Source organism: Amblyomma maculatum, chromosome 1 (assembly GCF_055883805.1).
Source record: "Amblyomma maculatum isolate TAMU_Amacu chromosome 1, ASM5588380v1, whole genome shotgun sequence".
In the NCBI taxonomy this organism is placed as follows: domain Eukaryota; kingdom Metazoa; phylum Arthropoda; class Arachnida; order Ixodida; family Ixodidae; genus Amblyomma; species Amblyomma maculatum.
This window is the reverse complement of record NC_139344.1, coordinates 354,079,598-354,093,935: the sequence shown is the minus strand read 5'-3', so window position 1 is coordinate 354,093,935 and position 14,338 is coordinate 354,079,598. Positions and strand designations below refer to the sequence as shown.

The 14,338-nt window shown below is 49.4% G+C and overlaps 1 protein-coding gene across 1 annotated transcript in view; it reads left to right on the top strand.

Annotated features, from left to right (window-relative positions):
* The window catches only part of Sobp (Sine oculis-binding protein), a 125,513-nt gene that overhangs the window by 29,878 nt on the left and 81,297 nt on the right, over nucleotides 1-14,338 (top strand). The gene's annotated exons all lie outside the window — the stretch shown is intronic.

The window sequence follows — 14,338 nt, the reverse complement described above, 5'->3', positions numbered from 1 at the left end:
AATATTTTTCAAGTGTACATCACTCAAACACGTGAAGAAGCAGAAAAAAAAAGTCGGCTTCGTTCTAGCGATAAAAAAAAGGACAAAAAAAAAGCAAACTTAAATTACATTCGGGTCGACTTTTTAGAGATCGAAGATAGAATATGGAGCATCAAAAAAAAAAAAAAAAACATATTGTAACACACTGAACAGTAATAAGAAATACGTCAAAATAACACATGCATCATTTTATGGAAGCAAAATTTCATCAAAGCAATCGTATTCTCTAAGAATCTTAAGAATTCTCACCAGCACATATATGCGTCGGTTTTGTTCCCTTTCATATTCTCATGTGGACGCCGACGCGCGGCTAGCCAGGAGCTGTAATTTATATGTTTAAATTTTCCTCTCTTTCTTTCATCAGCGTATGGAGGGAAATAACATTCGTTTCACCTTTTCTGGTAGCACTAATAGCTTGCACAACGCCAGTGAAGGGAGAAAGCTCTGTCTCCAACACGTTCGACGAGGAAACATTGTTGAAACCTACAGATTTTCAGAAAAAGAAGCTCACAGCTTTCCCAGATGTTGCAGGTAGCTTAGGACAAATGCCACGATAACAAAAAAAGGAAAGAGGAATTTATTCCCGGCCGCTATTCGCTGCATACCTCTGGCGCGTTCCGATGGCGAGGAACTGTCCTATTCTCGACGTCCACAACTCTCATCCCGGCAGGTTTCTACGACCATGTGGTCCTCCACGGAGTTAACGGAGGGGTTCTTCCGACTATATGGTGCCCTGCACCGACAGTGGGGCGTGTATGGCGCGGATGTATGTAGAGCGTACAATCGGGAATAGGCTCTGAAGGGGCAGGCCATGCCAGGAACACGGACACACAGTCCGTCGCTCACTCGCATGGTGGCGGCGTCGTCGTGAGCGCCGCCGCGCTGGCGTCATTAGGGGGCCGCCTGCAGCTCCACCCAGTGCCAGCTGCGGGAAACACCACGCCCTCTGATGACTGCACGAGTTCGCTCTTCTTGCCACCACGCCCCCTGTTTCTGTGCGTGCGGCTCCCTTTCGCTTTCACTCCTTTTCTGTTCCTGCATCTATTATTTTCCTTTTTTTCTTTCTTTCTTTTGCGTCGCAGGCACATTGGGCTCCTTTTACCCCGTAGTTTGCATCGCCTCCGTCGACGTTCACTGGCGTTTATGCGCTTTTGTGTGCGGCTCAATGAAGAGAGATCGTGAGCGCTGTGGCCGGGGCGACTCCTCGGCTACCCTCTCACTGCCCTCCTGGACCATCGGTGTATGTTTCTTTTTCCGCGCCGCCAGCAGATGTCCCCGGGATTGATAGGCAGACAGAGTATAGTAGATGTAGCGTCTACACTATCAAATATGATTTCTCCCACTCCTCCTATCGGTCTACACTCGAGCAGAATCAAAAAGCGAGCAATGTGAAGAAGGCGTTGGTGAGTTCAATTTCGGCTTTTCAATTAGACATCAATGATAAAGAGAACTGGACTGTATGGATAGACGTTTTAACTTCAGAAATCACTCGCACCGAAAAAGGAGCTTTCGCTAGTTAGAAAAAAAAATATGATAAAAATGATATACAGGTGTCGCCATCACCGGCACATTTTATTATTGAAATGCGTTCGTAGACAGTGATTTCTCTCTCTCTCTTTGTGTGTGTGTGTGTGTGTGTGTGTGTGTGTGTGTGTGTGTGTGTGTGTGTGTGTGTGTGTGTGCGTGCGTGCTGTTGTGACTCTGGGGCTACGTCGACCCGGCCTTCACTTGGTAGCGTGCAGAGACTCGGGGTTGAAGAAGGAGTGAATCTTCTAAGTTGGTGAAATATGTACAAGCAGGTTTACTGGCACTTTGAGAAAACGTATTTACAAGAATATTTACATGAAAAAGAAGGGTACATCAGCAAAATGACAAGCGTTATGAGTTCTTAGCGAGAAGCGACTGGATGAGCCGTTTACCCAGGGCCCAGAGCGACATTTCGTGCTCTGCAGCGTCCTTAAAACCCCCCTATGTCCAGCCCCTCTCTGAAGATGTTGACCAACCAAATCCAGGGCACGCCCCTCAGGTATCGGCATCCAATCGAACACATCACTGCACTGATGGTCTGAAGCACTGACTGGTCCGGCATTCATTCGTTGGGCGTGATCACTTGTTGGCGGGAAAAGCTTGGGAACGGCGAGGAGAGGAGGTACATTTCTATTCTTCAGCAAAGAAACCACAGGCTGGTTCTGAAAAGGGGTTTTACTTCTCAGAAACCCGAGTGCACGTGGCGCCGCATAGGGCTCCCAACATTGTCCCTTTTCGACAATTGCAAATCTTTCCTGCATTCCCGGGAAATCACTTAATGGCCGTATGAGTCATGCTCCTTTCTTGTCCTGCACGTCAGCGGACATGTCACTCTGTCGTCTCCTTTGGATAGGAGGCATTCATCACTGGAAGATAGCACTTCTCGACTGGAAGGGTAAACAAAAGAAAGCACTTCCTGCTATTTCCCGCAGGGGGACGTTTCTTTGTGTTTTTCCAGACGTTCTCTTGACAGGGCCAATTTGGCATTTGCAGGTTGTCCACAAAGCAAAACATGCTTACAAAACAGGATTCCTGGAAACAGGCTCACTTAGAGCCATTGGACCATCACCACATTTCCAAAGCACTTATTCATGCCCACAGGCGAACAATAGAGCGCGCAAATGCGGATGCTTGGTCGTAACAGCCTCCTCCCCCGCCAGAAGAGACTCGGAGGGCAGCAGTCCCAGCTGCTGCATGAAGAGACGACTTAATGGCCTGCACGTGAACTCTTGAAGCTCGCTGTTGCTTGTCGCGTTGTCTTGATTGTTGTAGGCCAAATTGCTCGAGCTGTCTGAAATCCCACCGCTGTCACCAGTGTTGGGGCTTGTAGATTCAGATCCCACCGCTGATCACCAGTTGTTGTGGCTTGTAGATTCTGATCCACCTCGAATCACCAGATGTTGTAGCTTGTAGATGCAGATCCCAACGCTGGTCACCAGTGTTGGGGCTTGTAGATTCAGATCCCACCGCTGCCACCAGTTGTTGTGACTCTGGGGCTACGTCGACCCGGCCTTCACTTGGTAGCGTGCAGAGACTCGGGGTTGAAGAAGGAGTGAATCTTCTAAGTTGGTGAAATATGTACAAGCAGGTTTACTGGCACTTTGAGAAAACGTATTTACAAGAATATTTACATGAAAAAGAAGGGTACATCAGCAAAATGACAAGCGTTATGAGTTCTTAGCGAGAAGCGACTGGATGAGCCGTTTACCCAGGGCCCAGAGCGACATTTCGTGCTCTGCAGCGTCCTTAAAACCCCCCTATGTCCAGCCCCTCTCTGAAGATGTTGACCAACCAAATCCAGGGCACGCCCCTCAGGTATCGGCATCCAATCGAACACATCACTGCACTGATGGTCTGAAGCACTGACTGGTCCGGCATTCATTCGTTGGGCGTGATCACTTGTTGGCGGGAAAAGCTTGGGAACGGCGAGGAGAGGAGGTACATTTCTATTCTTCAGCAAAGAAACCACAGGCTGGTTCTGAAAAGGGGTTTTACTTCTCAGAAACCCGAGTGCACGTGGCGCCGCATAGGGCTCCCAACATTGTCCCTTTTCGACAATTGCAAATCTTTCCTGCATTCCCGGGAAATCACTTAATGGCCGTATGAGTCATGCTCCTTTCTTGTCCTGCACGTCAGCGGACATGTCACTCTGTCGTCTCCTTTGGATAGGAGGCATTCATCACTGGAAGATAGCACTTCTCGACTGGAAGGGTAAACAAAAGAAAGCACTTCCTGCTATTTCCCGCAGGGGGACGTTTCTTTGTGTTTTTCCAGACGTTCTCTTGACAGGGCCAATTTGGCATTTGCAGGTTGTCCACAAAGCAAAACATGCTTACAAAACAGGATTCCTGGAAACAGGCTCACTTAGAGCCATTGGACCATCACCACATTTCCAAAGCACTTATTCATGCCCACAGGCGAACAATAGAGCGCGCAAATGCGGATGCTTGGTCGTAACAGTGCGTGCGTGCGTGCGTGCGTGTGTGTGTGTGTGTGTGTGTGTGTGTGTGTGTGTGTGTGTGTGTGTGTGTGTGTGTGTGTGTGTGTGTGTGTGTGTGTGTGTGTGTGTGTGTGTGTGTGTGTGTGTGTGCGTGCGTGCGTGCGTGCGTGCGTGCGTGCGTGCGTGCGTGCGTGCGTGCGCGCTGTTTTCCACAATGTCTGAGGCCACGCTGCACCAACACAGGCTTCAAAATGGTGGCCACTCGTTACGGTGATGGTGTCAGTAGTTCGAATCGAATGGTGACGAGATTCATGAATCCAATGCTCTAGCCGATAAATTCATACTTTGCAGCCCGACAACCGTCAACGTATTCAGAAACAGCCAGAGAATGTTTGCATTAATAATACCTCGACGGAGCTGTCGTCTGTGTCTCTCTCGGATCTCACAAGCCTTTTCGCATAGGGGTCAGTTATACGATATAGAAAAGCGAAGTCGTTGCTTTTTTTGGTGTGTTCTGCCCTATTTTTCTTGTTTTTTTTTTTCGTTTTCTTCATTCACGACTCAAACTAAAGAACAGGAGAAGCTCTGGGTGCGTATACATTCGTGTTTAGAAACGTCGGACGAAAGTGGACGACAGGTGTGCGAACTATGCCTCTAAAGCGGACCGCCATTCTCGTTGTCATGGTGAGGCTCGAGCTCAGATTCTGGACAGACGCATTTTTCAACGGCAAGTTATCAAAGGCATTCTTTTTTTTTTTTTTTTTTTTTTTGCATATTATATCTGCACATCGCACCTCGGGACGCTTGTAATTTGAAACTCATTTATTGTAAAAACGCACCCTATTGATTTTCAGTGGCAGCCTTAGCTGCCCAATGACGTGCAGGACATACTTTAATGACAATGTTTTGCGGATTATTAAGACCATCCCCATCAATATGTTCATAACTGTCCTACAGTACACCACGGCTTCTTTTTTTTTTTTTTTCACAATTAAAAAATGATATCGAGGGAAGTTGGTCTGACCACAACTAAAATGGAAACCTTGCGCCATTTCTGCGGGCGTCCACACGGACGCTGATCATGCTAAACGTTCCACTAATAAAACAAGTAACCGACTGCAGTTTGCTATTACTTCTTCAGGTATTTAGCTCATTACACTGTCGAATCGCAGCCGAAAGGGAAGTAATTGATTAATGTTTCTGTAATTTTCCTCTATCGTTTACCATCATAGCAGAAATGCACACTGACAAGAATTGCTTATCGTATACATGCTTGACTTATAGTCTATGTCAGTACATATGTTGGCATTCTCGCCTAAAGTTGTTTTCTAAGTTTTAACGTCGTGTCGTTAAAGGCCCCACTTTTTGCAAGAAATCTGGTGTCGGAGGTCTCTACTGGAAATTGACAGATTACATTTATAGTATATAAAGCTGCTACGGTCGCACAGACGTATAGTATAAGATGCAATCACAGGAGGAACCTCCCCTTAAAAAGCGCACCATACATTATTTGGTCGAAAATATGCCGCGCGGTTACAAGAATTGGTGAAAATTGTCAGTAAAGCCTTTTTGACCTTGTCGCGACACCCGCTGTTTTTGAAGCGGAAGTAGAAATACTTTATTCACATCTTTACAGTTTAGAGATATCGCCGATGCTATAACACCCGGTTTTAAGCTGTCCGTCCTGGCTGGTGCTTCTTGCATAGGCCTCCTCCTAAGCGGCGACGGGTATATTTGTGTGTTTGTTTGTTCCTGCCGGTGGTAAACAGACCCCGCTCGAGGCCGTTTTATCCTTCTTCCGTCGCCGCATCTCAGTAGACGCCATTTTTAAGGTAGATACTCGTAGCGTCCGCCGCATTCGTTTATCTGATACGACTCGAAGCTCCGTGTATGGCCATATGTAACCCGGGTTGCCATCCGCTTCCGAAGCTCGGTGTTGTGCCTGCGGCGTTCAATGAAGACACGTCTTCGATCGCAGGCACAATATGCTCAGACAGAACAGTTTCTTCAAGTGTATTCAGATGAGCGTGCTACTGCACGGTACATTTACGCAAGTCTTGAACGTAACAGGTCGTAATGTCCCACGTTTGCGGATAATTAAGGCCAAGGGATCCCAGACGGCCACCGTTGAAGCTCGCGGGCGAGGGCTCGCACATAGCATTGCCTGTGACGTCAGCGCGGCCACACGTCCACCCTAACGTGGTGGTGCGAAAGTCAAGTTTGGTGAACGTCCCATTCAGAATGCTCTTCAGTTGTGAAGGAATGAGATATGGACATTGGTTACGTGAAATGAGTGCCTTTCGTATGACCGGGCCAGCTAGCCTTCGACGCTTAATGCTGCGTCGCAATAGCTTTTTCTCTCGCTCTGGGCCCCGTGTAAATATTTCTCAAACTTTTCTGCTTTTTCAGGCCGCTTTGAGGGCATAGCGATAACTCTGCGCGACAGTACCCTTCACCCATAAGTGCGCCGACCTAGATTTATCTCAGTGAGCAGCAGCTCGGCTACGTACAAAGACAAAAACGTCTCTTATCGATCTTCAATTAACAATGTCCTTATGGTCGCCGCAGAGTTCTTAGCCTCATCTCCGTACCTGACTCCGTCCGCTTCTACGCAGTCTTTTACTGGTAGGAAACCACGCTAGCCAAGAGGGATAGCGCTCAACGCCTGTATGCCATTTCAATCAGATAACGCGGTGGCTTCCGGTTTGGCTTCCGACATAGTTTACCTGAGAGCTATTTACTCTCTCATCGACTGGCCGTGCTGCTGCGTGTGCCGTATGGTTTCTCTGCCAAAACTGACAGGGCCTCATCGTTCTCTAGAATGCGCTGGCGTTGCGAATTCCCCGCCGCCGCCGGAGCAGCGGCAGCACGTTGGCTGGGCCAGAAGGTGGGACGCTGTCTCCTCTCTCGAGCCGCCCCTCCCCCTCCTGCGAGAACGGTTGTAACCCGAGCCAAGGCGCCGACCCGGCCGCGGCAAACTACGAGCCCGACCAGCCTGTTCCAAAAGCAACACGCGGTTCTGACTCCTCATCCCCCCCCCCCCCCTTCCCCTGCGGGCCTCGGTGTTTGGACTTGTAAAGCCCAGAACACGGCCTGAGATGCAATGTGTGTGTGTGTGTGCGCAGAAGGGGGGGGGGGGGGGACGGTGCCATGTGGCTCGCTTCTATTTTCACTGTAGTGCCCACACTCAACCATCCTCGTTGCGATCAGTACGAAGCTACGCACACCCATGTGTTGTGCGACAATGCCGACAGTATACACACAATAACGTGCTCCGTGGTGTTTTCATAGAACAAATGTAACTTTTTTTTTTTGTTTTGTCTTCGGAATCTGGGAACCATGATCCCCGAGGCAAATAAAAAAAGCAGCTACTTACACTATTTGGGGGAGGCGGCATAGAGCCGGAGACGTGCTCACCACTTCCATCGCCTCCCTTCCTCCCCCACCTACGTTTTCCGCCCGCTCTATCGGTCTCGTCTTCCCAATGCGCTCAGAGGGTGCGAGAAGGCGTGCATTTCCTTGCAAGGCGCTTCGCGGTGCGGCCGGGTTTCCTTTTTTCACACCCTGGAGCGGAGGCACAACATGAACGGTCCCGCCGGGTGGGCTGCCGCGTTGCGGATGAGGTTCCGTTGTTTTTGACGTCACTCTACGGATGTCTGGTGAAGGTGTATGCTTTGTGTGTTTGCGTGCTGACGATGTTGCCGGCGCCTCGTGCGCTTGGGACAGGCGATGCCTGGCCTGCGACGGATGGGCGGTGGCTTGGCGCTGCCGGAGCGGCAGCCCGCGCGCGCGCGCGGCTCGGGTTTTGCGGGGCTCGTAGATGCGTAGTCCGAGACGGCCAGCTCCGGTTGCAAAGAGGGCCTGCGCCCGCACCCTCCTCCCTCCCTGGCCGGGCGCATCTCACTCGTTCTCTGCGTTCCGTCTCCCTCTGTCTGGACCCTTCCTCCACTTACGCGCCATTCCCAGCGTGTTCCCCGTGCATCAGCGCCGAGATCTCGTAACAGTAAACACACGTGAAAAAAAAAAAAAAAAAAAATTGGTTGGGGGGGAAAGAGGTGCTAGACGCGGCGAGCACGTGACAGTGAACGGGAAAGGCGGATAAAGCAAACAACGAGGAGGTGCGGAGCTGGCAAGGGCGCGTCGTCTACAGTAGGAGGAGAGAGATTGAGATGCGAAGACACAGCAACAACACTGCTGCAACCAGTGGGCCTGCTGAGCCTTTTTGTCTCTTTCCACTTCTTTTTTAAGCTTTGATGTATTTCCTTCCTCTCGGGTGGAAAGGGCCACACCGTAAGAGAATCTGCTGTTATAGACGCGCGTATATATAAACGGGACCCGAGAAAAAATACCGACGAAAGAGGAAGAAGAGCCTGATGCGAGGGGGGGGCGAGGCTGTATGCCTGGCATTTGTGTTGGGTGCAGTGGATGAAGGAAATGTGCTCGAAGAAGAAAGCTAGACGTGACGCCGGCGGCGACCGGACGGATGGAGACGAGCGGGGGGGGGGGGGGGGGGGGGGGGGAGACAGCGGCGGCAGCTATAGCAGCAGCGAACGCTTCGTGTATACGGGTTTGGATTACAATCTCGGAGCCCTGTGTCGGATTACACGCGAGCGGTGGCCGCCGAGGCCGTAACCCGAAGCGACTACCGTAAGCGACGGCTTGAATTCCGGCCGCCGCCTCTTCCCCTCTCCTTTCCCTCACCCCTTCCTTCTGGCTGCGTGTGTTCTCTTTCAAGCGACATCAGGGCTCGCTTGCCCCCCTCCTCCTCTCCCCATTTGCACTCTCTCTCTCTTACTCGTCCTCTGGGCTGCTTGGTCTACTTTGCCTTCGGCTTCGGTTGCACGAGCTCGGAGCCGTTTGCGCTGCGCGCGGAATTTGACGCAAGGGCGGCCAGTTCAGAGCGCCCCGGTGCATGCACTTTGCATGATTTCTTTCTCAACCTTTCTTTCGCTTTGCGCGAATGCCTCTGCGGCGGGTTTTCTTTCCTTTTCTCTCTGTCTATCGGTTCTACATTTCAGTCCCACTGACGTGACGCAAACAACAGCATGCAGGGTAGTCCGCGCGTGTGAGGGAATGTCATCATTCTGAAGTTGGTTTTAAGGACAGAACTTGGGAGAATGCAACCGAATGAGTTGTTGCATGTGTACGCCTTCGCAATAAAACTGAGCGAGTGGTGCACTTTAGCGATGGAGTGCGAAAACTGTGCACAAGAGAAAAATGTGAATGAGGCGCTGTTGCTTGACAGATTCCTGTCATATTTCATCCTCGCAAGCTTCCTCTTGGCATAGTGAGTGTTTAGGTCACGTTTTCCCGCGGTACTTAACTGCATTTATAGGTGGCCTAGCCAATAAAGCCACCTTGGCAACTTTGTCTTGTTTTTTTCTGGATTCAGAGGAAAATTCTTTTATTTACTGAAATAAGTATCCTCACCGCACTCAGGCATTGCAAGAAGAGGAGGATGTGCAGCGTTTGAGGTAGGCAAGTATGAGGAACTAAACCAAAGCCACGAAATTGCACTTGCAAAATAAGGGCCGCCTCAGTGGACGGCTGAGAACTAACTTCGACCACCTGGGGATCTTTAGTGGGCACTTACATCCCGCATCACATCGGGCGTCTTTTGCATTTCGCCTCCACCGAAAGCCTTTGCAGAAATATACCTGAAAATGCAGCCTGCCTGAAGCACGTCGCCGAGGGAGAACGAAAGCGTAAAAGGTAGACTGCGGAGGCTAAACGATAGGTTGCGAAGTTAATACCGTAAAACTCCGAGCACGTGCCGTCACCCGTGTAAGCACCCCCCCCCCCCCCCTCCCCCATTCATCATGCGCCGTACCCCCGCATCCGGGCAACACTGTCCAGCCCCATACAGTCCAAGAGTCCGGTCCAATAATAACTCTCAGAAACATCACAAACAAACAAAAAAACGACACAATTACAGGGTATTGAGTGTAACACAGAGACACACAAGAAAAAAGATACAACGGGCACTTACTCCAGCTGTTTAATCATGAAAGCAGTTCACACACACACACACACACACACACACACACACACACACACACACACACACACACACACACACACACACACACACACACACACACACACACACACACACACACACACACACACACACACACACACACACACACACACACACACACACACACACACACACACACACACACACACACACACACACACACACACACACACACACACACACACACACACACATCCTTCTCGGCTAATGCGCATGCGTACAAGGTATCAAACAAATGACATCAATCGTATTAAAGCAGGCATGACAGAATGTTTGCTCAGCCTGATAAAAGAAACCCGACGTGTCACTGATACAGTTCGGCCTTGCATTTTTATATATATATATATATATATATATATATATATATATATATATATATATATATATATATATATATATATATATATATATATATATATATATAGAAGGCTTCTAAAGTTTCACGAGCCGTCTTTTGTCTGCCTCTACCCATAATTCTCACGTCGCGGAACCGAGGTACACAACTGGTGCGAGACCTATAGTGCAAACAAGTCGCTCACCCTCATTGTTTTCAATGTCTTTTGCATGTTCCTTAAGTCGGTCATCCGTGCAACGTTCCGTATGTTCAATATAGGATTTTCCACAAGTCAACGGAATTTCATAGACGACACTGGTGGTGCACTTAGCGAACCGCTGGCAATGCCTCTTCTGACAGCCAACGTTTTGGCTTTCGCACGTTATGCAACGGCTTAGCTGGGCAAGCTTGCGGGAGGTAGAAAATGCCACCGGTACATTAAACCGGTTTGCGTCTTTTTTTCAGGCTGTGAGAAACTTTGTGGACTTATGGAACCACAACAGGTCTTTCTTTTCACGCCAGTTGATACTGCTCGCACCAGCCATCACCATCTTCAGAAGTGCTTCCGCCACTGGCACTAAGACCGACTCAGGGAAGCCGCCTTCAATATAAGCCTGTCCAATTGGTTATTAAAGCTGGCTTGCATCTCATGAACGCACGACTTCCGGAGTGACGACTCCAAGCAGAGGGTTGCGATGCCCCTTTTCACTACCTTTGAGTGGGCAGAATCATACGGCAAGATACCCTTTTGCGCACGAGAGGAATGTCCATCCAAAAACCACGGTACTCGGCGTCGGTGTGGGTCAGGGTTTTAAAACAGTCATTGAAGAAAAACACGTTGTTTTTAATTATTCAAAGCATACTCGATTCGAATAATTTTGGCCGTGTACTATTTGATTCGTCCGAGTGATCGATTAGCAGAATGTTCGATTTGCTGTCCGAAATTTTCCAATAATCGCCTTCCCCCCCTTCAAAGAAATGAGTCCAGGTGCGTATATATGCTTCTGCGTCTTCGCCGCTTTCGCAGAGCGTCCCATTGTCTTTGTGCAGATCGCGAAGGCCCTTACAACAAATTCCAATAAGCAGTGTTTTAGTGAGTCGTAAAGGCCCACCTGTGTAGTTTCATAAACAAACCTCCTCGCCTGCGAAGGTAAAACGTCTTTCGCTCTTTCTGGTTGCAAAGCCTATGATACTATACCTGTATTGCTTGCGTAAACCATCTTGTCTTTTTTCACAAACGGCGCTACTCATCTGAGCCCCGCCGGGGTGGTGCAGTGGTAAGACGCCCGACTACTGTGCCGGAGTACCCGGGTTCGATCCCGACCTCGGCGGCTGCGTTTCGATGGAGGCGAAACGAAGAGGCGTCCGTGTGCTGTGCGATGTCAGCGCACGTTAAAGATCCCCAGGTGGTCCAAATTACTCCGTAGCCCTCCACTACGGCTCCTCTTTCTCTCTATCCACTTTCTCTCCCACCTTCCTCCCTTCCCTTACGGCGCGGTTCAGGTGTCCACAGCTGCAAGTGTGACAGATACTGCGCCTTTCCTTTCCTGTGAACCAATCAACCAATCAACTCATCTGACACCCTTCCCTTCGGCGAGAACAGAGTATCAACGTAATAAGGAAAATGAGAAAGAAGAAAATAATAAGCTGTGAGGGAGAAACGGAACAAAAATAAGAGCAAGACAGCGTGTGCTTGAAACCGTGCACAGAGCTGGAAACTTGAGACAGGCTGCACGTGTGGTCGGAGAAAAAGAAACGAAGGCCGACGCAAAGAGAAATACTAAACGCGCGAGACGTCGACGGAGAAGGAATAGGAAGGGGATGCTGGGGTGCAAAAGCCTGTTGTTAATTTGAAATTCTACACGGCAGCAGCGCTCCGCGCGTCTTCATCGTCGCTTGAGAGTCCGTTGTCCAGGCGGCTGCTTTCTTTGCTCGGAGCAGAGTGCGGCGGCGCCCATCCATATCCCGTTACCGCGGTGGAGAAATATTGATGCTGTTTCACCACCTGCTGCGCCTTCAAGGCTATAGGCGTATTCTACAACGTACGTACTTTAACTCAAGCTAAGGATTCGCTCGCTCGCTCGCTCGCTCACTCACTCACTCACTCACTCACTCACTCACTCACTCACTCACTCACTCACTCACTCACTCACTCACTCACTCACTCACTCACTCACTCACTCACTCACTCACTCACTCACTCACTCACTCACTCACTCACTGACGACAAGCGGAAACAGGCAAAAGAAAAAAACAATACCTCTCCTTACAATGACATCATGGACATAGCTCACAAGAGCCAAGCTAAGGCATAGAGGACACATACCAATCGCTTCAGTTAGATATTTTGTCCTCTAGGTGCACCCGAAGCCCAAATCGTCTGCCTACAATAAATATTTGCGCCACTGCTGCTGACGCGCAATAGAAGCGTAGTAAGTGATGCGGCCTATAGTGGTCTAAGGCGGTAGTAGCAACTAACGTTACGACAGTTCCGTCTGTTGGCGTTCTGATCCTTATTCGGACGCTAAAAATGTCTTATTCTTTCGGATATTACACGACTTCGTTTCCTTTTATGTATACTTCAAACACGTGAACTCACGGCAGTGAGTAGAGTGGTTATGGCACATTCCTGGTATTCATATTGCAAATGCCTATTCCAGCCCGTCTTTATACGTCTTCCTCTCTCCGGCCGCCATTTTGGCCTTTCGTTGTTTTGCGCCACGACCGCTGTAGGGAGCGTCGATTTCGCCTTTGACGTCGCGTGTCCTAGAGTGTTAGCTGTACCGTTACCGCTGAAAATTTTACGGCACAAAAGTGTACTGCAGGTCAGTCGTGCATGGCGATATCTGTGGTCAGGCTGCTGAGCACGTAGTCCTGGATTCGGTCTCTGCCGCGGCATTTGCGTTTCAATAGAAAAATAAAAATAAAAATAACGCATGATCAGTGAGATATAAGAGCACTTGCAAGAACCCCAGCATTAGTCGGAAGTAACCGCAGTCGTCTTGTACTGTACAATGCGTTGTGCGCAGTTTTTCAGCAATGTACTGCTGGCACGCAGATTATTAAGCTATGCTCACAGAATCACCACCACCTCGCACGTTCTGCCTACCATGTAGGCATGCGCAGAACCTTGCATCTAATTTACTTAAGGCGTTGGGCATACCTTATTTTGGTGCAAAAGTACTACTTCACACGATCAAATCCAAGTGTGAATGTTAATTGTGGCTTCCGTGACATTGAGGTTGGCGAACAGCTGGCAACAGCCTGTCCATAACCAAGGCATGTGTAGTATTAGTGCACCCCTTCCCATACATGGTCATCCAGGGTGACATCTGATATTTCAGTATGAATGTCAACAACAGATGTCGCCCCTAGATGGTTATCCTGGGTGACCTTTGATCTTTGAGTATCAATGTCAGCTAATAGACGTCCCTAGACGAACGAGCATCCTAGAGGCATCATACAGTCATGAGCTTTAGCGATAACGGATGATTTCGCATATGACTACTTCGTTTAGCATTCCTTGCATTCCGGAATAGCGTAAAAAAGGACTTTGGAGTTGCGCTACACCGCTCCCGAAACAATGCCTCAACACCGCTGACCAGCGACCACCCATTGCAGTAATCTCTAATATGGCGGACCCTAATCCTACAGCGTGATTACCGGGGAGGAGTCAGAGGAAGCAGATAAATGAGATATACGCGGATAGGCGGGGACATATATGGTAAAAAATCCAAAGAGTAAAAGGGGACTGTAGAGAACGGAAGAAACAGTATCGGCGAGCGAAACGCAACGCCCAGTTTATATCGGGTGAAAGCTTAGATGGGCGGCGGCAAAATTTTCTAGGGCACGGCGGACCGTGCTTCTAGCCGGGCAGGAAGCGGGGGAGAGGAACGGGTAGGCGAGGGAAAGTGGTGTAGCGTTTCTCTGGGCACCGACCACCACCACCAGTGCGGAT